Here is a 24,478-nt window from a genome sequence, read left to right as displayed (position 1 = left end):
CTGAAGTCTTTGTTGCTGGTTTGGCTATATTCCCTCTCTGTATATCTTCTATTTTCTATCTTCTCTTTTTATCCTCTCCCAATGGCTCCTCTGTGCACTTCTACAAATGATAAGTTACATGGACCTAACTATCTTACATGGAGTGCTGTGATGAATGCCTGGTTTGTGCAAAAGTGGATTTGGTACATTGTATGTGGAGCTATTCCTAGGCCTCAACATCCTTTTCCTCTTCCCAACGATTTTGATGAGACCAACCATGAGGAAGCTATGCTTACATGGGATTCGGACGATGCTGTGCGTATTCTGTATTGCTTTGATGTATTTCTAAATAAGTTCTACCAACGGTTACATCCTATAGAACATCCCTAGAAATATGGTTAAAGCTTCAGATATTGTACGAGGCACCTGTCCCCATGCGTGCCGTAACCCTTTATGGATAGGTTTAGCAGATGAAGTTTGAGCCGAAGGACACCATTCAGTCCTTTTTGTTGCGTGTTACACAAGTACAGGACAAGCTTTGACACATGTAGTCTGCCCTTCCTCAGGCACATCTCATGGCAACGGTACTCTATGTGTGCCCCCTCCCCCCCCCCCGGGAGTTTTATGGAGTGGCGAATGCTTTGAGGGTGCGGACATCATCTACACTTGTGAACTTCACACATATGTTCTCAATGCTGCTTAAGCCCGAGACATCTTTGCATTTACATGGGATGTTTCTATCTTAGTATGGAGGTTCCAGTGAGGCCCTTACAACTTCTGAGAGGGGTAACAGGAAGAAGAAGTCAAAGGCCCAATGCAGACTCCTTCGGCGAGTCATCCTCTTCCTCAGACTCCGACTCTAATCCTCCGGCCAAGGGGGAGTCCAAGTTGCGGCAAGGATCTACTTCTTTAGACCGAGGGAAGGGCTTGATTGCCCCTTCCTCTGCTACTTTCTAGGCCAAGTGATGCGGTCATCCCGCATGACTCTCCAGTGCCAAAGAGGGAGTCTAAGAGGGTGGTGAGATGGGGTAGTTGAGCGTCATCTATACAGGTATATAGGTGCATAAGTTCCAAAGAGGGACGTTCTTAACGCATCAACCGAAGTCTGGAAGATTCAAGTCCTGGAGCTAGGATTGATATCTAGGTTCATGATGGGTTGTTATTTGACAGCGAGTGGGATTGGCTTCTAGTTCAAGTTCGTGTGAGAGGACACTTTGGCGGTCTTGGCCAAAGGTGGAGAATCCATGGTCACATATGTTCAAAGGCATTTTTAACAAGATGGTCTTGTATGCTACTACGAGACATTGTTGACGGCCATAGAAATCAGTTATGACTCTTCTCTATTTTCAAGAACTAGTCGATCAACATTGACATCAGGTTCTCTCGAAGGCATCTTGGTGGTGGCTTGATCACGTACCGCTTAGGCATCCATGGTTCTACTACTGTAGTGGTTCTTTGTTGTATGGACTATGATAAGCCTTTATCATTGTATCATTGTATTGTATCAGATCACCCATGATCTAAGAGAGGGTGTTAGCATTCCAAACAACTCATATGTGAGTTATCTGACCTATGCCAAGCATGACTAGGCTATTTAGGCATTTTATTATTGTTATTATGATGCTTATTTGGGGAACTTTATCCTAGTCGACAAGCATTAAGTGACTATGGCCGGCCACTGCAATCGCCAAGAAGCTACCGCGGTTCCTGGAGTACACTGCCAGGATTGACAGACAAGTACTGATGCAAGAGGATATGGATTGGGTGTCATCATGTAGCAGGCACTTAGTGGAGCATAGCATCACGAAGCCGTTCCGAGGACCTTTTGGCATCGCCTATGGGATGGCTGGAGGCCGAGGAGGGTATCGTATTTCTTATGGCTAGTGGCACATGGAAACTTGGCGGTGGGAAGTTGGCTTGCCCAGATGCAGAAGGAAGGTTATAAGCGTTGTACACAGCAGCCCCTGGAAACCCCAAAGCATTGCCTTTGGTCTTGCGAGGTGGTGCAGCTCGTGTGGAGAGGAGCATGTTGCATCCTTCGTCGTATAGCACCCAGCCTTGGATGTATCTCATGGGGAGCTTTCTGCTAGCAGGCAGTCAGCCAGGGCCGCCACCTAGCTTTTGGTAAGTTTAAAGGATGGCTAAAACTTTTTGGAAATGAAACAAGGAAAAGTGTGAAGAAATTTAGAACAGATGGTGGTGGTGAGTTCAACTCAAAGGAGTTTGAAGACTTTTGCAAGAGCAAAGGGGTCAAGTGTCAATTGACGATGCCTCATAAACCTCAGCAGAATGGTGTTGTGGAACGCAAGAATCGCACAATTGTGGAGATGGCAAGATGCATACTAAAGGGTAAGGGATTGCCTAACCATTTTTGGGCTGAAGTTATTAATACTGCAATCTACATTCTAAATCGAAGCTACACAAAGGGTCTCAAGGGAAAAACACCTCATGAGACTTACACTGGTGAGAAATCATCTGTCTCACATTTAAGAATTTTTGGATGTGAATGTTATGCACATGTTCCAGATGAGAAGAGAAACAAGTTAAAACCAAAAAGCAGAAAATGTATCTTCTTGGGTTATAGTGATGAGTAGAAGGCTTACAAATTATATGACCAAGAGGCAAAGAAGATCATCGCGAGCCATGATGTGGTGTTCAAGGAGTAGCTGCATACAATGGAGGAGGAGAAGGCAAGTTCTTTCACTTTATCATCAAGCAAAGTAGTCCACTATGAACCTGTCCCGAGACCTGTCCCTATTCTTAAGGAGGAGGAAGCATCATCTTCAGATGGTGAGGAAAAAGTTCACCAACCTAACATCACCCTACTGGAAAAGCCATTGCCGCGTTGGGTGAAGCAACTCTATGACCACAATAATCCTATGTCTACATCTGTTGAGAAAAAGGTAGACGGACCAAGGAGATCTTAGAGAATAGAGGAGCAAAGGAGAGGGCTTCTGCCTACATAGTCAATATGGCCTTGATAGGTGAGATTATGAGAGAAGTAAAGGAGCCAACTGACTTAGAAGATGCACTTGCAAATCCAGCATGGAAGGCAGCTATGCAAGCTAAGTATGACAGCATAATGAAAAATGACACTTGGGAGGAGCTAGTGGATTAGCCAGCAAAGCGAAAGGTTATTGACACCAAGTGGATCTGGAAGGTAAAGTACAAGGCTGATGGTACTTGGATGTTGCTACAGGGGAAGGAAGTAACAGGAGGGAAGGAGGGTTGATGACAAGGAGGGAGGAGGATGCTTGTTTACACAGTGGGACGGAGTGTTGGACACCGTCGTAGTCCAGCTCGCGTCTATTTGTCCGTCCTGATGGTGTGTAGTTTTAGTTAAGCACCACTCAATTTTTCATTTTTCAGCCTAGAACAGGAAGGCAGGGGGACCAGGCCAACACGTGGAAGAAGAGGGGCGGGTTCAAGCGGGGGGGGCCACGCCAAGGAGCTGCACTTCCTAGGGAGGGGGAGTCTGTGGAAAAAGTAGACAGAGTAGAGGCAGGGGGAGTAGACGGAGCAAAGGTGGGGGAGGAGATGGAGTAGAGGTGGGGAAGGAGGCGGCGGGCAGTCAGTGTGGGGGAGGGAGCGGGGAGTAGACAGGGCAGAGGCGAGGGGGAAGGCGGCGGCCTATCAGTACAGGGGAGTAGACGGGACCACGAGTAGTAGGCGGGGGGGGGGGGAGGAGGGAGAGCAAGAACGATGGCGAGCGGAGCAGCAACAGCATATGCGACAACAAGAGCGTTCTAATACAATTGATTGGATTGATCTACCACTACATTAAACACTTCTGGAGATACTTCTATCTAATCATCAATGGGATTGGTACCCAATGTTGTTAGTGTTCAACCCAATGATGATGCTATTGAGTTATGCAAAGCATGGGGCAAAATCAGGGATCAACATGCATTGATATTTTTTATTCATGGTGCACAAGCCTACTTTATCTCCACAGATATAGCAGCCTGTCTAGGCATCAAAGAGAATGAGATGGGACCCATGGGGGAAGTTGAAATGGCATGTAGTGTCATGCAGAGCCTGTCACACCGCTCATTGGAAAGCTTCAATTGCACATTCAAGGATATATATGGATAGCTAAGAGTTCTTTATTGCTCCACTTGAGGATTGTGACGTATTGCTTGGTATTTCATGGTATCACTATATGCATGCAGTGATTAATTCAGGTGCAAAAGAGATCACTATTCAACATAAAAGAAAGACGCTCACACTTTATGTAAAGTTGAAAGGGAAATTCGTCCCTGTTGTATCTGCAGCTGCCATCTCTAACATCTTTCAATTGTTAGATATGATCAATGCCCCACCCTCATTAGGTGCTACCAATGATCCATGGTGCTCAAAGTTGTAAGGCCCCCATTATGAGGAGAAGCCAAATGTGAGCCCGGACATTGGTTGAGTCCTGACTTGTATATCAGATGAGGTCTATGTGACCGGATGGCAAAAAGGTGACTGTTGTGGATCTAATCTTTGGGTTAGACGGAGTGGTTAAGCTGGTAGCAACTCGAGGCGCATTGCATTGAGTTGCAGTGTAAGGGAGTTAAAAGGGGCCCCTATTGTGGGGTCCAGGGCCGCGGAAGTGGCCCTTGGCTGGGGGGTCCCAAGGGGGCCAGCGGCCCCCTTGGCGGGGGTCCGGGGGCAGCGCCCCCGGCCCGATGGTAAAGGGAATATTCCTTGGAATATTCCCTGGCCGACTAGTGGAGGCTCATATGGTAAGTCGGGGCCGACCTAACGACCTTCACGGGCTATAAAAGCTAAACCCCTTCGCAGCTATCTATCACTCATCTTTCACCCAGTCAGAGTTGTTATTCCAGCTAGCCTTAAGCTCTTCACCTATCTTCTGTCTAGATCGCCATCTAAGCTTCACACAGTGGAAGCGCACGGGTGGACAAAGCCATCTTTGTATCAGTTGTTTGGAGTTAAAGAATTTACTGATTCTCCTCTTATCTGTTGTGTACTCTCTATCTCTTTCTCAGATTCTGTTCGTTGCGCCGTGTAATATTTTACATGGTATCAGAGCCCAAGGGGCTCTAGAGATCGGAGAGCGTACAAGAGGCAAAGGCTTCAACAGCAAAGAGAAACTATGTCGACTCCAGGAAGCGGTTCTGGCGCATCAGGAAGCCGTGCAGGAGGTGGTGCTGCTGTACCGGCTATTCAAACACTGAGGATTCGTCCACCAACCTTCAGCGAAGGCAAGTTAGATGGTACAAACTACACATTGTGGAAGTTCAAAATTACAACTATCCTTGATTCTTATGAGCTTCTGGAGACTGTGCTAGGGACTGACGCAGAACCACAGCCTACCCCCGACCCATCAAATCCTAGTGTGATGATTCCTCCAAATACAGATCTTTTACGAGCTTGGAAACGAAGGAATGCAGATGCATTGTGTGCCTTAGTTACAAGCTGTTCTGACAGTGTTTTGACTCTGATTCAGCATAGAACCAAAGCGTCAGATGCTTGGAATGTACTAAGGAGTCAGTATGAAACACGAAACCAAACAAGGATTCAAAACTTGGAGAATCAACTAGCAGCGGAGAAGTTTGCTGAAGGAGAGATGGTTGAAGCATTCATCACTCGGATTAAGAATCTGCGCGACCAGATGGCTGGCGCTAGGATACAAAAGACTAGCGAAGAGCTAGCTTGGAGGTGTCTTCGGATTTGTCCACAAAAGTTTGATGGACTAGTAACTGCCCTTAATACTCAGGTGAGACCTCAAGCTTTGACTTTTGAGGAGTTTTGTGCATTATTAATGGAGGAGGAGTTGAGGCTAAAAGCCCGAGAAGGAAGCAACAATGGAGATGCTGTATTCTCTGCCAATGCAAAAGGCAAAGGTGTTTCCTCCACCAAAAATGATGGTGACAAAAAGAAGAAGGGCGGCAAGAAGAAGTTTCAAGGAGAGTGCTTCTACTGTAAGAAGAAAGGACATGCAATTGCAGATTGTCGTGTCAAGAAGGCAGATGAAAAGAATGGTACCCTTAAAAGTAAAGGGAAAGAGACAGATTATTCATGGCGACCATTGAGGAAGTGTGCTCCTCAGCACAAGAAGAATCTACCATTGACTCATGGGTGTTGGATAGTGGGGCCTCCCGTCACATGACCAACAAGAAAGATCTATACAGTTCTATGCAGCCTCTACAAGAATCCATCACTGTGACGGTTGGAAATGATGCTAAATGCCCTACTGCGGACACAGGTACTATTTCTTTTGTTGCTGCAAATGGTGAAGTCAAAAAGCTTTCAAATGTGTTGTATGTTCCCGAAATCACGAGAAATCTCTTATCAGTTGCTGTCATAACTGATCTTGGCCATGAAGTGAGGTTCAAGAAGACAAGTGCAGAAATTATTGATAGTGCTGGCACAATTGTTGGCAAAGGAGAAAGAAGGAACAACCTGTATGAGCTAAGTGCTCTTACAGCCACCGCTGGAGTGGGCACAAGTAAGCTTTGGCATGAAAGGTTTGGACACATCGGATTTGTAGTATTGAAGGAGATGCAAAAGCAAGGTATGGTTTCTCACCTACCTACAATAACTGAATTGAAGGAACCATGTGAAGCTTGTATGATGGGCAAGCAACAGAGAAAGGCATTTCCACAAGAAAGCAAGAATAGAGCACATGCTCCTCTAGAGTTGGTGCATGCTGACTTGTGTGGTAAGATGCCTACACAGGCCTTGGAGGGATCTTCTTATTTTATGTTGATTGTCGATGACTACAGTAGGAAGATGTGGGTGTACTTCCTTCGTGATAAGGCTCAAGCTTTTGGTAAGTTTAAAGAATGGCTAATACTTGTTGAGAATGAAACAGGGAAAAGTGTGAAGAAATTTAGAACAGATGGTGGTAGTGAGTTCAACTCAAAGGAGTTTGAAGGCTTTTGCAAGAGCAAAGGGATCAAGCGTCAATTGACGACGCCTCACACACCTCAGCAGAACGGTGTTGTGGAACGCAGGAATCGCACCATTGTGGAGATGGCAAGATGCATGCTAAAGGGCAAGGAATTGCCTAACCATTTTTGGGCTGAAGCTGTTAATACTGCAGTCTACATTCTAAATCGGAGCTATACAAAGGCTCTCAAGGGAAAAACACCTCATGAGGCTTACACTGGTAAGAAACCATCTGTCTCACATTTCAGAATTTTTGGATGTGAATATTATGCACATGTTCCAGATAAGAAGAGAAACAAGTTACAACCAAAAAGCAGAAAATGTATCTTCTTGGGTTATAGTGATGAGCAGAAGGCTTACAAATTATATGACCAAGAGGCAAAGAAGATCATCGCGAGCCGTGATGTAGTGTTCAAGGAGGAGCCGCATACAGTGGAGGAGGAGAAGGCGAGTTCTCCCACTTTATCATCAAGCGAAGAAGTAGTCCACTATGAACCTGTCCCGAGAGCTATCCCTATCCTTAAGGAGGAGGAAGCATCATCTTCAGATAATGAGGAAAAAGTTCACCAACCTGACATCACCCCACCGGAAAAGCCATTGCCGCGCTAGGTGAAGCAACTCTATGACCACAATAATCCTATGCCTGCATCTGTTGAGGAGAAGGTAGACGGACCAAGGAGGTCTCAGAGAATAGAGGAGCAAAGGAGGGCTTCTGCTCACATAGTCAATATGGCCTTGATGGTTGAGATTATGAGAGAAGTAAAGGAGCCAACTGACTTAGAAGAAGCACTTGCAGATCCATCATGGAAGGCTGCTATGCATGCAGAGTATGACAGCATAATGAAGAATGACACTTGGAAGCTAGTGGATCGACCAGCAAAGCGGAAGGTTATTGGCACCAAGCGGATCTGGAAGGTAAAGTACAAGGCTGATGGTACCTTAGAAAAGTACAAAGCTAGACTGGTTGCCCAAGGATTTTCACAAGTTGAAGGGTTTGATTTTCAAGAGTCATTTGCCCCAACTGCCAGAATGACCACTATTCGCACGGTACTTGCAGTGGCTGCCCACAAGAAGTGGCCAGTGTACCAAATGGATGTTAAGTCAGCGTTCTTAAATGGTGACCTCAAGGAGGAGGTGTACGTGGCTCAGCCACCAGGGTTTGAGGCCCCCCATTCTGAGAACAAAGTGTGTAAACTGAAGAAGGCATTGTATGGGCTGAAACAAGCCCCCAGAGCATGGTACCAGCGGATAGATAGGTTCTTTTTAAACCTAAACTTCAAAAGATGTGCCTTAGATGCTAACTTGTATGTTTACAGGGATGGTAAAAAGTCTGTAGTGATTGTCCTATATGTGAACGACCTTCTTATTACAGGTGACTATGAAGTTATGATCAACCAAACTCGAAAGGCTTTGAGTTCTGAGTTTGAAATGACAGACTTGGGCTTGCTGCACTATTGTTTGGGGATTGAAGTCTAGCAAGAGCCAGGAAAGATCTTCATCTCTCAGAAGAAGTATGCATGGGAGATCTTGAAGGCATTTGGCATGACTGAGTGCAAGGAGATAGCTACACCTATGGAGGTGAATGCAAAGTTATCCCTCGAGGATACATCAGCACTAGCAGACATTGGGAGGTATAGGAGGTTGGTCGGCAGTCTAATCTACTTGTGTAACACCAGACCAGATATCAGTTTTGCTGTTGGTGTTTTGAGCAGGTTCTCAAACAAACCTCATGAGAGTCATTGGAAGGCTGGGATGCGGGTGCTCAAATACTTGAAGAAAACTCTTGACTATGGTATCACATACAGTTTTGGAACCTCTCTTGTGGGGAACTATGACTCAGATTGGGCAGGAGACATTGATTCCAGGAAGTCAGTTTCTGGTTATTGTTTCTCTTTGGGTTCAGGAATTTTCTCTTGGATTAGTAAGAAGCAACCAACAGTGGCATTGTCTTCTACCGAAGCAAAGTACAAGGCAGCTTGTTTTGCTGCATGTGAGGCCGTATGGTTGAGAAGGATTCTATGGCATATGGGAGTACAGGATGAAGAACCAACTGTGCTGAGATGTGACAATCAGAGTTGCATCGCCATTGCCAAAAATCCAGTGTTTCATGCACGCACCAAACATATAGAGATCTAGTATCACTATGTGCATGATTTGATGGAGGATGGGATAGTGGAATTGGTCTACTGTCCAACAGAGGAGAATGGAGCAGATATCTTCACCAAAGCACTTATGAAGGATCTGCTTCAAGTTCATCTTCAGAGACTCGGCATTGGGACGAGGAGATAGTTCACCTATGGGTGGACATTGAGGGGGGGAGGGGGGGGGTGTTAGATATGATCAATGCCCCACCCTCATTAGGTGCTACCAATGATCCATGGTGCTCAAAGTTGTAAGGCCCCCATTATGAGGAGAAGCCAAATGTGAGCCCGGACATTGGTTGAGTCCTGACTTGTATATCAGATGAGGTCTATGTGACCGGATGGCAAAAAGGTGACTGTTGTGGGTCTAATCTTTGGGTTAGACGGAGTGGTTAAGCTGGTAGCAACTCGAGGCACATTGCATCGAGTTGCGGTGTAAGGGAGTTAAAAGGGGCCCCTATTGTGGGGTCCGGGGGCCGCGGAAGCAGCCCCTGGCTAGGGGGTCCCAGGGGGGACCAACGGCCCCCCTGGCGGGGGTCCGGGGGCAGCGCCCCTGGCCCGATGGTAAAGGGAATATTCCCTGGCCGACTAGTGGAGGCTCATATGGTAAGTCGGGGCCGACCTAATGACCTTCATGGGCTATAAAAGCTAAACCCCTTCGCAGCCATCTATCACTCATCTTTCACCCAGTCAGAGTTGTTATTCCAGCTAGCCTTAAGCTCTTCACCTATATTCTGTCTAGATCGCCATCTAAGCTTCACACAGTGGAAGCGCACGGGTGGACAGAGCCATCTTTGTATCAGTTGTTTGGAGTTAAAGAATTTACTGATTCTCCTCTTATCTGTTGTGTACTCTCTATCTCTTTCTCAGATTCTGTTCGCTGCGCCGTGTAATATTTTACATCAATATACTTGGTCTTTACTAAGGATTAAGGATGATAGTGAGAATGTTGGGAATATGTCTAAGTTAGAGAAGGATCGCATGTCATCTCTCAATCACTTCCAGGCAACTACTGCCTGAAAGACCCGAAGATCATAGTATAGATCTTATCCCTGGAAGTAGGCCACCTAATAAGCCACCCTACAAACTCAGTCATAGCAGCTAAGAAACACATTTCTTTGAATTTGAAACTTACAAAACATTTCTTAAAGTACGAAACGTTTCTGAGAGTAAAAAATGTGGGTGTTTTTATTTTTAACTTTTCTTTTGTGAGATAGAACCCAAAACATGGTTTTTTTTCACAAAAACTATCGGGTAATGTTAAACATGATGATGTGTAATGACTCGTAAGGGCTCAAGATTTTGGATGAGAAACTGTTTTTTTGTGATTTTGTTTAGTTATTGAACATTGTCAATCTGGTATCTATTCTTGTCTTGAGATTTGAATATTATACGACTTTAGTCTCATTTATGAGTTATTTATGATATATTAGGATTCATTCTCAATTTTGACATTTTGTCAGTTTGTTTTGAAATGAGAATCATGATGTTGCAACTTGACTCAGTCCATATTATAGATAGGCTATTTACATATTAGTTTCAATTTTCTTTGTATGCTATGTATGAATCATAATGTTTGAGTTCTAAACCATAGTATAGCTTGTCCAAAGACTAACTTTGACATAAGTGACAAGTCATCAATAATGGATTATGGATATGTAACATATAATGTATTATTCTCAATTGACTCTATTATCACTTGAGCTCAATTAGCCATTCTTTGTTCAAGAGAAAGTTCCATATAAATTTAGAACCTCTTTCCCTGGTCAAAACTATTAAAAGTCCCTACATAAAAAAAATCACATTTTTTATTTTACCCCCTCTTGAAAGAAACTTACGAAACACGTTTTTTATGTTTCGTTTCTGACGTTTCTGGCTGCTATGAACTTAGTGCAAACCCAGTAGGAGGAGATAATTGGATGTTAGGCTTTTATCAAAGTGATTCAAGTCTCATAGAAAGTTGTATATTAAAACATACAGCTGCTAGCAGTCAAGCACTGTTTCGATTGGCCAAAAGAATGCGTTCTTATTAATCGATTGTTATTATACAAAAATTATTGTATCCCTCATACATATCTTCCATTGGGTCACCTGAATGAGCTATTAGAAAACGAGCTCATTCAGCCCAGCTTATCTCCTTTTTGTTCCCCTGTGCTTTTGGTGCACAAAAAGGATGGTTCATGGCATATGTGCATTGACTATCATGCTTTGAATAAGATCACCATAAAGAACAAGTTTCCAATCCCTCGAATCGATGATGTTATGGATGGATTGCAAGGCACAACCATATTTAGCCATATAGATTTGAAAAGTGGATATCATCAGATCCACATTAGACTAGAGGATGTCCCTCAGACAGTTTTCAAAACATCTTTTGCGTTGTATGAATTTCTTGTGTGCCTTTTGGACTTATGAATGCTCCTGCCACTTTCAACAGAATGATAAATTGCATCTTCAAGCCACATAGAGCATTTGTGGATACTTTCTTGGATGACATAATTGTCTATTCAAAGAATAAGGCAAAACATAGAAGGCACTTGACCATTGTGTCCAATGAGTTGCATAAGCATAGGTTGGTCATTAATGATAAGAAAAGTGAATTCTTTTTGCACAAAATCCACTTTCTACGGCATATTGTATCAGCTAATGGTATTTGTATAGACCCTGCAAAGGTAAAGGCAATACGATCATGGCTACCTTTGAAGAATGTATATGAGATCGGTAGCTCCTTGGGTTTATGCTATTATTACATGAAGTATATACACGGGTTTGTTGAAATTGCATCTCTATTGCATGCTTTGTAGAATAAAAATGTGCCATTTAAATGGACAATAGTGAAAATTTCAGCATTTCGAAGTTAAAAGAAAAGATGGCTTCATATCGTATGCTTGTGTTGCCTGATCTAAGAAAGTCATTTGTAGTTTGGTATGATGCATGTGGTAACAGCATTGGGGCTGTTCTTATGCAGGATGGTTGAGTTGTGGCTTAGGAGAGCTCACTTCTCCATGGTGCACAGAGAAATTTATAGGTCTATGAGAGAGAGCTCTTAGCTATAAATCATGTATTGTCCACATGAAAATATTATTTGTTGAAGGGCTGATTTTACAATGCAATCAGACCATCAAACTTTGAGGTACTTTCAGATGTAGACAAAGTGGTCAGAGAAGCATATGAGATGGGTGGTCACAAATGAAGAAAATGATCACCAGCTGTTGTCAAGGGAGCGAAGTGCAGTCCTCAAATACTAGAAAGAGGGACAGGGTTGCAAAGGCAACTCCTAGAAGCCAGAAAGCTGCAAAAGCAAGTGAAAAGGGCTGGCAGATGATGACGCCTCTGCGAGAGAAGGTCACGAAGTGGGTGGATACTGACACCAAGTGCCTAATAGTGACGCCAAGCAAAGGAGCCCTCCAAACTGCCAAACCAAATGATGGCTAATGCCTAGTGGGAGAAAGCTTATGTGAAGTGGAAGTTGATGATGCCAACAGGGTAGAAGTTTCCAAGATGCCAAATGTAGAAGGGGGGGACAGATAAAACTTATGTCAAGCTAGAGATGGTTGATGTCAAAAGAGGGTGAATGATGCTAAGCTCGGGAGATAACTTCAAATGGTGAAGAACTCCAAACACAAGGTGAAGATGGTGGAAGAAGAACGAGCCAATTACGAAACGTAATGTCTTCCACGGTGGGGTGTGAACAAGAGTGAAAAGGCTAGGGAGAGAAGAAAAGAGTGTCTGATGATAGAAGAAGAATGGCGAAGAATGACTGAAGGGGGGTGAATAAATGAGGCGAAAGGTGGCCTATATATAGACCTCAACTGTCTAGGGTGGCATATCATTGTGGGTGCCCACCAAAAAAAAAAACCTAGAATGAGGGTGCGAGCTCTTTTTAGGACTGTCAATGGGAAACCCTATCTAAAGTGAATAATTGAAGATGTGGTTTCTCAACAAGCTCACCTTGTAGTGCAAGGATTTCAATAGAAACATGGCATAAATTATGAGATTTTAGCCTTGGCCTTTGCCTTCGCAAGAGAGTCAAGGTCAAAATCTAAATTTGAACATTTCTCCTCCTCCTTCCATTGTGCTGCTAGTATCTTGCATTTCTTTTGGACTCTTTGACGCATGTCTCTCTCTCTCTCTAGCCTCTTGCTTTATTTCATCTTCTCTACATCTCTTCAATGGCACCTCCATATTGCTCTATTAATGATAAGATTGAGAAACCTAACTATCTCATATGGAGAATTGTGATCAAAGCTTGGTTTGTGTAGAAGTACCTGTGGTTTGTCATTTCAAGAGCCCTTACATCCTCCGATGCCCTCTTATATTCCAAAAAATTGGAACAAAGCTAACTATGAGGAAGTAATACTTGGAAGACAAATGATGCCCGCACATATTCGGCTATTCTCCAATGTATCTCTAAAGGTGTTATTCTAATGGTTACTCCTTGCAGGTTAGCTTTAGAAGTATGGGACAAGTTACAGCTTATGTAAAAGACTTCGTCAATCATGCAAGCTATGATTCTCTATGGTCAACTTCAAACTATTAGGTTCAACTTCTGAAGGCACATCTTGTGGAGACAGTTCTCTATAAGCTTCCTCTCAAGTTCGATAGTATAGCCAATGCCTTACCAGCCGAAACATCAAAAAAACTTGTTAGTTTTTAGCATATGTGCTCTATATTGCTTCAGTGTGAGGCATCTTTGCATTTACAAGGGAGACTACCATCTTGATATGGTGATATGCAAAAGGCATTTGTAACTTTAGAAAGAAGAAAGTTATATTAATGTCTATAAAAGGCCAAATCAACCTATGAGACCAAAATGTTACATCTAAAAGTCAATGAATTTTCCGAAGTCCCAAAATAGTTGTCATCTTACTCTATGACTAACCAAATGGAGAATAAAGAATACATAGCTCATAAATACAAAATAATGTCCAAACTAGATACAATGTGAAACTACTATTGAGCTAAAAATGCATTAGCTTCACCGAAATAGCCCCAAAACATGCTTAATTATGGAAGAAACCTTGTTTATTTAAAAAGAAATGCGTTCCTAGAGAGTGTTTACATGCCATTAGCACAAACCCACTTGGGAGGGCCCAAACTTTATATAAATAAGTATTCTACCCTCCATTCAGCCTTAATCTCATTTTTGCAAATTTCCAATATTTCAGCTTGTTGCCCACACCCCGGACACAGAGAATGGACATTACTGTCTACAATAGTGTAGCACTTGTTTCCAACCTACCACACACTGTTCGGAGCTCATTTCAGCGTGCTGATTACTAGTGCCGGTTTTTCTACGTTTTTAGTCTTTCTCTCTCTTACAACCTACTCTTGCTGTTTTCTCTCTCTTGCAGCCAACGTTTTTAGTATTTCTCTCTCCTCACATGAATTTTTAGTCTTTCTCTCTCCTGCACTACTACTACATCAGATCCAACCTTCCTTAGCTGCATTTGCTAGTGTTTGATATTTGGAGGCTACCTTGCTGCAATCGGAAAACGATACACTCCACAGCTCATTACCCCTACCCTGATCCTAGAGATATAATAGTTCAAGATAAATTACTCATTCACTGCATAGTGTATTTGCTGCATGAGCATTGTATATTTAATAGTCATATCACTTCATTCATACTCTATGTTCATTGTCTCTGAGTTACCCTAATCCTAATTGTATTCTTCTATGAGTCTGTGCTTTTTCGTACAGTGTTATTTGTGTTTCTGTGTTAGGGTATTTCTTCACACGGTATCAAAGGCGAGTTCTTTGAAAGAAACCTAGGCCTTGATCTACAAGCTCCACACAAGAAGCAGGAATAACAGAAGGACAGATGACTTTGAACACTACTTTTGCACCACTTCTCATATCCGAGCTAAATCCATTGAGGAATGAGTCGGAGTGGGCCTCACAACTTACTTCAAGAGCTCCGGACATGGTGAGACAAACATTGAACTAACATGGAGTTCCATGACCTTACAAGATCACTACAAAGCTAAGTATGATCTCATTTTGATGCATAGAGCTCAACAGCAAATAGAAGGTAAGTCTGAATTTCACCCTTTAGATTCGGTGCTCCGATCTACTAACCATGTAGAAAGTGCAGAATCTCCACTTAGAACTGGCCATCTGCAAGTGGAAATTGGCATAGAGTACACTCCATTGCCTTCGTACTTATTCTCTCCGGTGCCAAGTATGTCTACCATTTCAGATTTTGTTAATGATGATTCCCCTTCTCCTATTGGTATGGATGATTTTCATGATGAATGATGTATGCAAAACAATTTTTGGTTTATGAGTAATGAGGAAGACGTATATTTCTTTATGAACCCAAAACTAGATAAGCAGCTGAAACAAGAAACTGTAAGTACTCCTTCCTCTTCTTTTCCTTCAAACAATTTTGTTTTCAAAGATCAAAATAAAGTAGGTGCATCTTCATATTTCAATTTAATGCATTTAATGGACAAAAGAAACCCACATTATTTCCTTCAAACAATTTTGTTTTCAAAGGTCACAATAAAGTAGGTGCATCTTCATATTTCAATTTAATGCATTTAATGGACAAAAGGAACCCACATTATTTCCCACATCTACATCTATTACAAATCCATTTAATCTCTCTCCTATCCGACCCTTGTTGGGTATCTCACACGCCTTACTTACGCCTACGCTCATATGGGAGTGTGCGGGTGATCACTAGGACACTGGGGCACTTTTTACTCTCGGTAGGAGAGGTTTTTTCCCCCAGATTATGTGTACTATTTTGTATGTGCTTGTGGTGCACACTTACGGGCACTTACTGTGTTCGGGTGTGAACAGCCCCTTATAACCCTAAGGTATAAGGGTTATCATTTGTACTTTCAGTTTACACTCTATTCAGTACTATTGCATTGGGTGTCGTGCTCAACTCTGTCTCTCACTCTCACACTGTCTACTGCACTTCAGCTGCACCTCGATCCTCTCCCATCTGACATTTGGTATCAGAGCTGGTCAGCAGCTCTGTTCGGTTCCCGCGGACTTGCGTCAGCACTGACAGCTCGTCAGTACCTGTCTGGTACAGCAAGTGCAGCCTGTACCTTCGTCAGCAGCCACGTCACTTGCAGCTCCACCTGCCAGGTTAGCTCCAGCCGCCAGCGCACAGCTCCACCCGCCAGTTGCAGCGCGCCATCTGCAGACGTCTTCAGTCCAGGCGCAGCCTTCTCTGCCCAGCGCGCTGATTGCAGACGCCCCCAGCGCCACCTGTCCCAGCGTGCCACCTGGCAGGCGCCGTCAACATTTGTACCTGCGCGTGCCACCTGTCTGCAGACGCCGTTTTTGACCACGCATAGCTCGCCTGGCCGCCTGCTCGCGTCAGCAGCTCGTGACTGCTCATCCCGCCCGTCTGACGAGCTGCTCCCGTCTGCCCGCCATCTGACGCCCTGTCCCGCCATTGGTACCCTGTCACGCCACCTGTCTCCTGACACGCCACCAGTGCCCTGACGTGCCGCCTGTGTCCTGACGCGCCATCCTGCACGCCTGTACCTGTGCGTCAGTCAGACTGTACCCAGCAGTCATTACCTCGGGAATCGTGCCCGTCGTCAACACGCAGAGGTAACATTCTGCACTTTTCTTTTACACAGGAGTTCGTGCAACAGGTTCAGGTTCAGCATTGGGAAACGTGCTGAACAGCAGGTTCAGTTTTCAGCATTGGGAAACGTGCTGTGTCTGTCTGTGACACATTGAATGCACATTTTGGGGCTTTTGCAACAGACATTTGTGACAGAAATTTTGGGCAGAAAATTTTGGGGCTTTTGATGTTTTAGTGCTACTGAGCACTAATTGCACCTTGGGAAGCGTGCATCAGAGACAGTTTTTTTGACAGAGTACCCTTTGCACATTAATTGCAGACTTGTGTTTGCTGCAATTTCTGGAAATTTGCAGATTTCCAGCTCGTACTGCATTGACATTGCTCTATTGCCTTTTGGGAAATAATGGCAAATCAGGGAGGAGATGTATTCACCTATGTGTCCAAGGAAGACCGATTGGATGGGAACAATTATTCCCTTTGGTCTTTCATGATGAAGAATGTATTAGTGGCCAAAAATTTGTGGGATTATGTCAGTGGAGAGGAAGCACGACCGGGAGTTGTGGCTCCCGCTACTCCTCCTCCAGGAGGACGTGCAAGAGGGCAACCTCAGCCCCCTCCACCTCACCCCGCTCAGCCACTTCCCCCAAGAACTGCAGCTCAGAAAACTTGGGATACAAGGGATGCACAGGCTATGTCGCTGATTGCATTGGCAGTTCAGCGTTCTATCATTCCTCATATTCGTTCAGCAGCTTCTTCACAAGAAGCTTGGTTGATATTGGAGCAGATGTTTGCAGGAAAGAATGAGACTCGCATCTCTTTCTTGAAGAAAGAGCTAGAGACTCTAAAGATGAATGAGGGTGATTCTATGCAGGATCATCTCAACAAAATTCAGGACTTGCGGGAGCAACTCATGAATGTGGATGAGTACTACTCAGATGCGCAGCTGATTTCTACGACATTGAATTCACTGCCTCCCTCTTACTTGGCTTTTCATACTGCCTTGAACCTCACTATGAGGATTTCGAAAGAGCCCATCACTTTCATTCAGCTTGTCAGTTTGCTTCTAGAGGAGGAGCAAACTAGACGGAACAGTGGTGTGGATGGTATAGCCTCTGAGCAGGCTTTTATGTCAAGGCAGAAGGGTAAAAACAGCCAAGGGAAAAATGCTTCGCAGAGTTCTGGTAGTAGTAACACTTCACAGACAAGTCAGAAACAGGGGGGCACGCAAGCCAAGAAAGGAAAATGCCATTACTGCAAGAAGCCTGGCCACTACATCACTGAGTGCAGGAAGCGCATCGCCAAAGAGAAGAAGAAGGAGTCAGGGATGTCTGTTTCTGCAGCTCCTTCCACTGCTAGTGAGTCCGCGTCCTTTGTTGCAAACAGGGACTATTGTTTTTACACTTGCAGTTATGATGTCTCTTGGGCTGATAGAGCATTTAGCTCTACAGAAGATGCTGACACTTGGTTCTTTGACAGTGGTGCTTCACGGCATATCACATCTCGTAGAGATTTGTTTGCTTCTCTTGGTGCACCTCCCGTTGGGAAGTCTGTTCAGTGTGCTAATAATGCATCATACCCTGTTCGTGGTATTGGGGAGATTCAGCTTACAGCCATTGATGGCTCTATTCTCCGCCTACAGGATGCTTTGTATGTGCCTGGCATTAAGAAGAATCTGCTTTCCATTTCTTCTATGGCACGTTGTGGTTTGCAGGTCACCTTTGATGATGACCATTGCATGGTCCGTGACAAGGAACACATGACATTGGTCTTGACAGGTTCTCTGTGTCATGGGTTATATGAGTTGGATGCTCTTTCAGTAGATCAGTCTGCATATTTGACATCCACTCTTACTCCTGCTATGATAGAGGCAGAGTTATGGCATGCTCGTTTGGGGCATGTAAACTATGGCAGCTTGATGCTATTACAGCGTACTCAGATGTTGGATGGATTACCTCTCTTGGAGAGACCTCCTGAGCATTTATGCGAGGGTTGCATTTTGGGGAAAATGCATCGTTTCTCTTTTCCCCGTGATGTTGCTTTTAGAGCAACAGCCAGATTGCAGCTTGTGCATTCGGATGTTTGTGGGCCCATGCAGACACAGTCATTGGGTGGTTGTTACTATTTTGTAACATTTATTGATGACTTTACACGTTTGTGCTGGGTCTACTGCTTGAAAAAGAAGTCAGAAGTGTATGATGCATTTTTGGCTTTCAGTGCACTTGTGGAAACTCAGTCTGGTTGCAAGATTAAGACTCTCCGTTCGGACCGAGGGGGGGAATACATGTCCTCTATGCTGAATTCTTATTTGCAGCAGAAGGGCATTATCCATCAGTACACTACTGCATATACTCCACAGCAGAATGGGGTAGCAGAGAGGAAAAATCGGTCACTCATGGAGATGGCCAGATGTATGCTGAAGGCAAAGAGTTTGCCTCATAGTTTTTGGATGGAAGCCGTCATGTGCGCTTGCCACATTTTGAACAGATGCCCTACCAAGGCCTTGAAAACCGTCACACCTTTTGAGGCTTGGCACAGCCGCAAACCTTCTGTTGGCCACGTCCATACTTTTGGGTGTCTTGCATATGCCCATATTCCACAGGTACTTCGAAAGAAGTTGGACAACAAGGCTGTAAAATGCATCTTTATGGGATATAGCAGCGAAAGCAAAGGCTACAGACTCTATGATCCCGTGACCAAGAAGGTTTTTGTCAGCAGGGATGTTGTATTTGATGAAAAATCAGAATTATCCTTGGCTGGTTTTGATACATATCAGGCTGCCCGTGATGTCTTTGAAGGGCTGCTGCCCATCACATTTGGTGATTCAGCTGGTACTTCAGCAAATGAACCTAATGTTCAGCCAGCTGCTCCTATGGAACATGCAGTAAATCAGCACATTGCTGAAACTGAAATTCAGCAGGAACTTGTACACAGTCAGGAAGCAAGACAGGTGCCTAGATGGTACACGCAGACTATGAGAGATAGTCATTTGGAAACACCCTTGGCTGGTCGTACTCGAAGGCAAACTCGACTGCATGATTCAGCACATTCCATGGAGTTTGTTATGGCAGCATGTACTCATGATAATGAGGAGCCTGAATGTTTTGAGGATGCACGACATAGTGTGCATTGGATGGCAGCCATGCAAGCTGAATTGGATTCTATTCATAAGAATCATACTTGGGATTTGGTGTCTTTGCCAGTTGGCAAGCGTGCCATTGGTACGAAATGGGTCTACAAATTGAAAAGGAATGCAGATGGATCCATAGATAAGTACAAGGCACGGCTGGTAGCTAAAGGCTACGCACAGAAAAAGGGCATTGACTATGAGGAGACCTTTGCTCCTACCTCCCGTATGACGACCATTCGGTCTATGATTGCCTTGGCTGCACATTTTGGTTGGAAAGTGCATCAGCTGGATATAAAGACTGCATTCTTACATGGGGAACTTCAGGAAGAAGTGTATGTACAGCAGCCCATTGGTTTTGCAGTTGAAGGCTCAGAAAATTTAGTATGCAAGCTGAAAAAAGCTCTATATGGTTTGAAACAAGCTCCACGAGCTTGGTACGCAAAGATAGATGCCTCCTTGCTTAGTCAGGGGTTTGTAAACAGCCCATCTGAGTCTACCCTTTATGTACATAAAGAGGGGGGATCCATGCTGATTTTGTGTCTATATGTAGACGACCTTTTGCTCACTGGAACACGTGTTGATCAGATTTCAGCATTCAAAAATAATTTACAGCAAACTTTTGACATGTCTGACTTGGGTATTTTGCACTATTACTTGGGCATCCAGTTTGTACATGATGCTAGAGGCATTGGATTATGTCAGTCAAGGTACATTGGGCAACTTCTTGAGAAGTTTGGCTTACAGGATTGCAAGCCAGTTTGTACACCCATGGAACCTGGGCTCAAACTGTCATTACATGATGACAGTGATTTGTTTGATATCCATACTTATGCTCCAGCAGTGGGATGTCTCATCTATCTATGCCACACTCGGCCAGACATACAGTTTGCCGTTTCAGTTTTGAGCAGGTACATGCATCAGCCTCGTATGTCGCATTGGCAAGCTGTGAAGCGTGTGTTTCGTTACTTGCAGGGTACTAGAGCTCTTGGATTGCTTTATGCCAAGGGGGGACCACTGCAGTTACATGCTTACAGTGACTCTGATTGGGCTGGTGATTTTGATACTCGTCACTCCACTAGTGGCAATTGTTTCTTTCTTGGCTCGTCATGCATTTCTTGGCTTAGCAAGAAACAATCCACTGTTGCCACGTCGTCATGTGAAGCTGAGTACAAGGCAGCCTTCAATACTGCAGTTGAGTGCGTATGGCTTAGACGCTTACTTGCTGATTTGGATGTATCTGTTACGGAGCCTACTCCTTTATATACTGACAGTCAGAGTGCCATTGCAGTGGCACGGAACCCTGTGTTTCATGCTCGCACGAAACACATAGAGATTCACTACCACTTTGTCAGAGAGAGGCTACATGCAGGTGATATCAGCCTTGTCTACTGTCCTACCACCAGCAATGTGGCAGACATCTTCACCAAAGCTCTTCCACGAGACAAATTTGAAGCATTTCGCGATGCTTTGAATTTGACGCCCTTTGGTGGCGGATGATCCTTGTACACTTGATCACTCTTCACTCCAGGGGGGTTTGTTGGATATCTCACACGCCTTACTTACGCCTACGCTCATATGGGAGTGTGCGGGTGATCACTAGGACACTGGGGCACTTTTTACTCTCGGTAGGAGAGGTTTTTTCCCCCAGATTATGTGTACTATTTTGTATGTGCTTGTGGTGCACACTTACGGGCACTTACTGTGTTCGGGTGTGAACAGCCCCTTATAACCCTAAGGTATAAGGGTTATCATTTGTACTTTCAGTTTACACTCTATTCAGTACTATTGCATTGGGTGTCGTGCTCAACTCTGTCTCTCACTCTCACACTGTCTACTGCACTTCAGCTGCACCTCGATCCTCTCCCATCTGACAACCCTCTTATTCCGCTGCCACATCCTTTCAGGCTCCATTAAGTGCATCACATGTTGCCTCTCATATAGGATCACATGTGTTTTCATTCACCACACCGGGGGATTCTACAAACTTAGGCACAGTCGTTAGGACCTCATCTCTTTCTCATCCGAGTGTGATGTTCCACCTTTTCCTCACACACTTTTGGAATCATTGCAGCCTGGGTATTCCCCCTAGCCTCCCCTGAGTGTGGATCAGTTGGTGCCACAGTTTGTCTCCATGGCATTATCTAGTAGACCCTCTGGTCGTTATGTTGTGTCTTGGCCGACATTTGGACAGGACTTACGTGTCCCAATGCCTCCACCTCCATCGGCACCTATGCAAACATTCATGTTCTAGTGCCTCCGCATCAATCGGCACTCATTGGACACTCACGGCTTATTTCTACCTACCCATCTCTTCCCCCTCCTCCTTATCAGACACCTCCACCACCACCGTCTTATCCTCCACATCCATCTTATCCCACATTCCCAACACCTCATGGTTCTACCTCATCTTCTACCAAGTATCCATTCAATGAAAAGACTCATTTTAACGGGTCAAACTTTACAACTTGGTCGAACTTAATGAGACATGTCCTTGACTCACAAAACCTATGGGATCTTATGCAAGGATTGGGATCCCAACCCAATCCCACACTTGTTCCATACTAGGTCGTCCGCTCATGAAAGTCTTGTGCAGGGATTGGGACCCCAACCCAATCCCACACTTGTTCCATACTAGGTCGTCCACTCATGAAAGGTATAACTAACCTTCCTCCTCAGATAGGGTGGTAAAAAACCTGATTAAGCACTATTTATAGTAATTAACAAATTTACAAAACTCAAATGCACACTTTACCATATAATCTTGGACATTGGATACCCTATTGGCCCCAAAACTGGCGCCCTTTTCAGTATTTATTTTACTTAATTCAAGAAAAGTTGATGTATAATGAGATTCTCCCAATCCCTTTCGGTATTCCAACTTTCCTTGCTGTCCAAAATGACCGGCAAGTCTTCAATCTAATTTGCCCCTTGATTCGAGCAATCAATTGGCCTTCACTTGCTTTGATGGAGATAGAAAATGCACCAAATTCTTTGATTTGCTGGTCCCTCCACCTAAATTTGACTAAAAACACATTCACCCCTGTTAAATCCAACTCTGCCTCGAAAGGTCCTGGCTACCTCAAAAGGTCCTCCAATGGTTGCAAATCAGACCAACATCATCTTCTCCCTCTCTTTTGAAGGTTAAATACACTAAAATGCCTCTCTTCGACCTCTAAAGACGTTTTTTAATCTTGCATAGGTATTTTTGATGAGTTGTGGCCTTTCCAAATGGTTTTTCTAGCATTATTCATAATTAAATATTACTTTTTTATCTTTAAATACTAAAAATTATTTCAGTGCCCTGAAAAATAATCTGATTGGCCAATAATTAAATTGGCTAGGCAACTTGCATTCGCAAGTGTCTCTGCACTATCTTTGACCATCAAATTGGCGCTAGGTACGATTAAACACCACTTCTCTAGTGTCACTAACTAATACTTATGGCCAAATGAATGACCTAGGCAAACAACTGGCACCAGATACCACCAAGTACATATGCGACATAACTTATAGCAACTTTTGCCTTTGACATCTCGTGATTTTCTCAAGTCTCAAGCTCATAGATTTACTTTAATCCCAATTACACCTCACATGTGTAACATTTACTTAACCATGTGATTAAAAATTAATCCACATGTTAAGTGAGGGTTCAAATATACATGTCCTCGATGGGCACACTTGACTAACCGCTATGCAGCTCGAGATAGGACCCATCGAATAAATCTTAGCCATGAGCTTTAGAACTTCAAAATCTGTGGCTGAGATGACTTGAAAGTCACCTTGGCTAAGTATCGGCGTCTTCTTATCGAATTCTCCACTACAAGGACTCCTAAGTTCTCTGACGATCAGGTCACATTGTTTCTTAACAAGCTGCCACATAAATACTTCAATTTTATGTAGCAAGTGGTTTCTCTGCCCAATTTACCCACATTCTATGAATTTGAATGTCAACTATTGCATTATGCATAGCTATTCGATCAGTTTCATCTGAATAATCCCTCAAAGGAGGCTCTTGTTACTCATTCTCAGAAGAGGTAGCAAGGAAAGGGTAAACCAAATCAAACTTCAAATTAAAATCAAAATCAAGTAAGGAAACCACAAGGAAGCTCCCAATCTCGACTCAAACCTGGGTGGCAAAATGTAAGGCTCAAAACTGCAAAACACAAGCTAGGTGTTCAAGATCAATGCTCCACCCTCATGTAACTACATAGGTAATTGCTGACTCTATCTTTGTAAGCCCCCCATTCAAGGAGAAGGCATTTATGAGCAGCACATTTAGTAGCTCCCGATTGCAACACCAGACAGTGGGCGAGTGTGGGCAAAGAGCTCCAGATAGCTAGAGACAAAACAGAGAGGGGGTTTACACATTGCCACCATGGCTACATGCATGTATAGAGTCCTTACTACACTAGATCCTTATTTGGAGGACCTATCAAGGTGTGCCTTTACAAACCAAACTTCTTCGGGGGAGGTGCAGAGGGGAGCATCTCTATCGGGGTCCCAAGTGGGCCGATGATTTTGAAATTTTGGTCGTATGCTCCAAAAAGCATGCATGCAATGCTGTATTCAGCCTTTCAATCCGTGGCTCATTTCAATAGCTTCATCCTTGGTTTTTTCCATACACAGCCTTTGCTCTCACTTATTTCTTGTGTGCTATCAACTTCCTAACATAAGCACATGGCTGGGAAGCAGCAGCTATCTATTGTAATCATCTGCAATGATCAAAGTTTTTGATTATCCATATTCTCTATTCGTCACCTGCTTATAAATTTATTG

At 44.0% G+C, this 24,478-nt stretch overlaps 1 protein-coding gene across 2 annotated transcripts in view; it reads right to left on the bottom strand.

Moving 5' to 3' along the window:
- LOC148032183 (uncharacterized protein YJL213W-like) overlaps positions 1-24,478 on the bottom strand; it is a 63,816-nt gene that overhangs the window by 5,785 nt on the left and 33,553 nt on the right. The window lies entirely within an intron of this gene.

This window comes from Lygodium microphyllum, chromosome 8 (genome assembly GCF_053477565.2).
Source record: "Lygodium microphyllum isolate KBCC chromosome 8, Lygodium_microphyllum_v1.1.10, whole genome shotgun sequence".
NCBI lineage: Eukaryota > Viridiplantae > Streptophyta > Polypodiopsida > Schizaeales > Lygodiaceae > Lygodium > Lygodium microphyllum.
The sequence above is the reverse complement of the archived record's forward strand: the minus strand, read 5'-3'. Positions and strand labels throughout refer to the sequence as shown.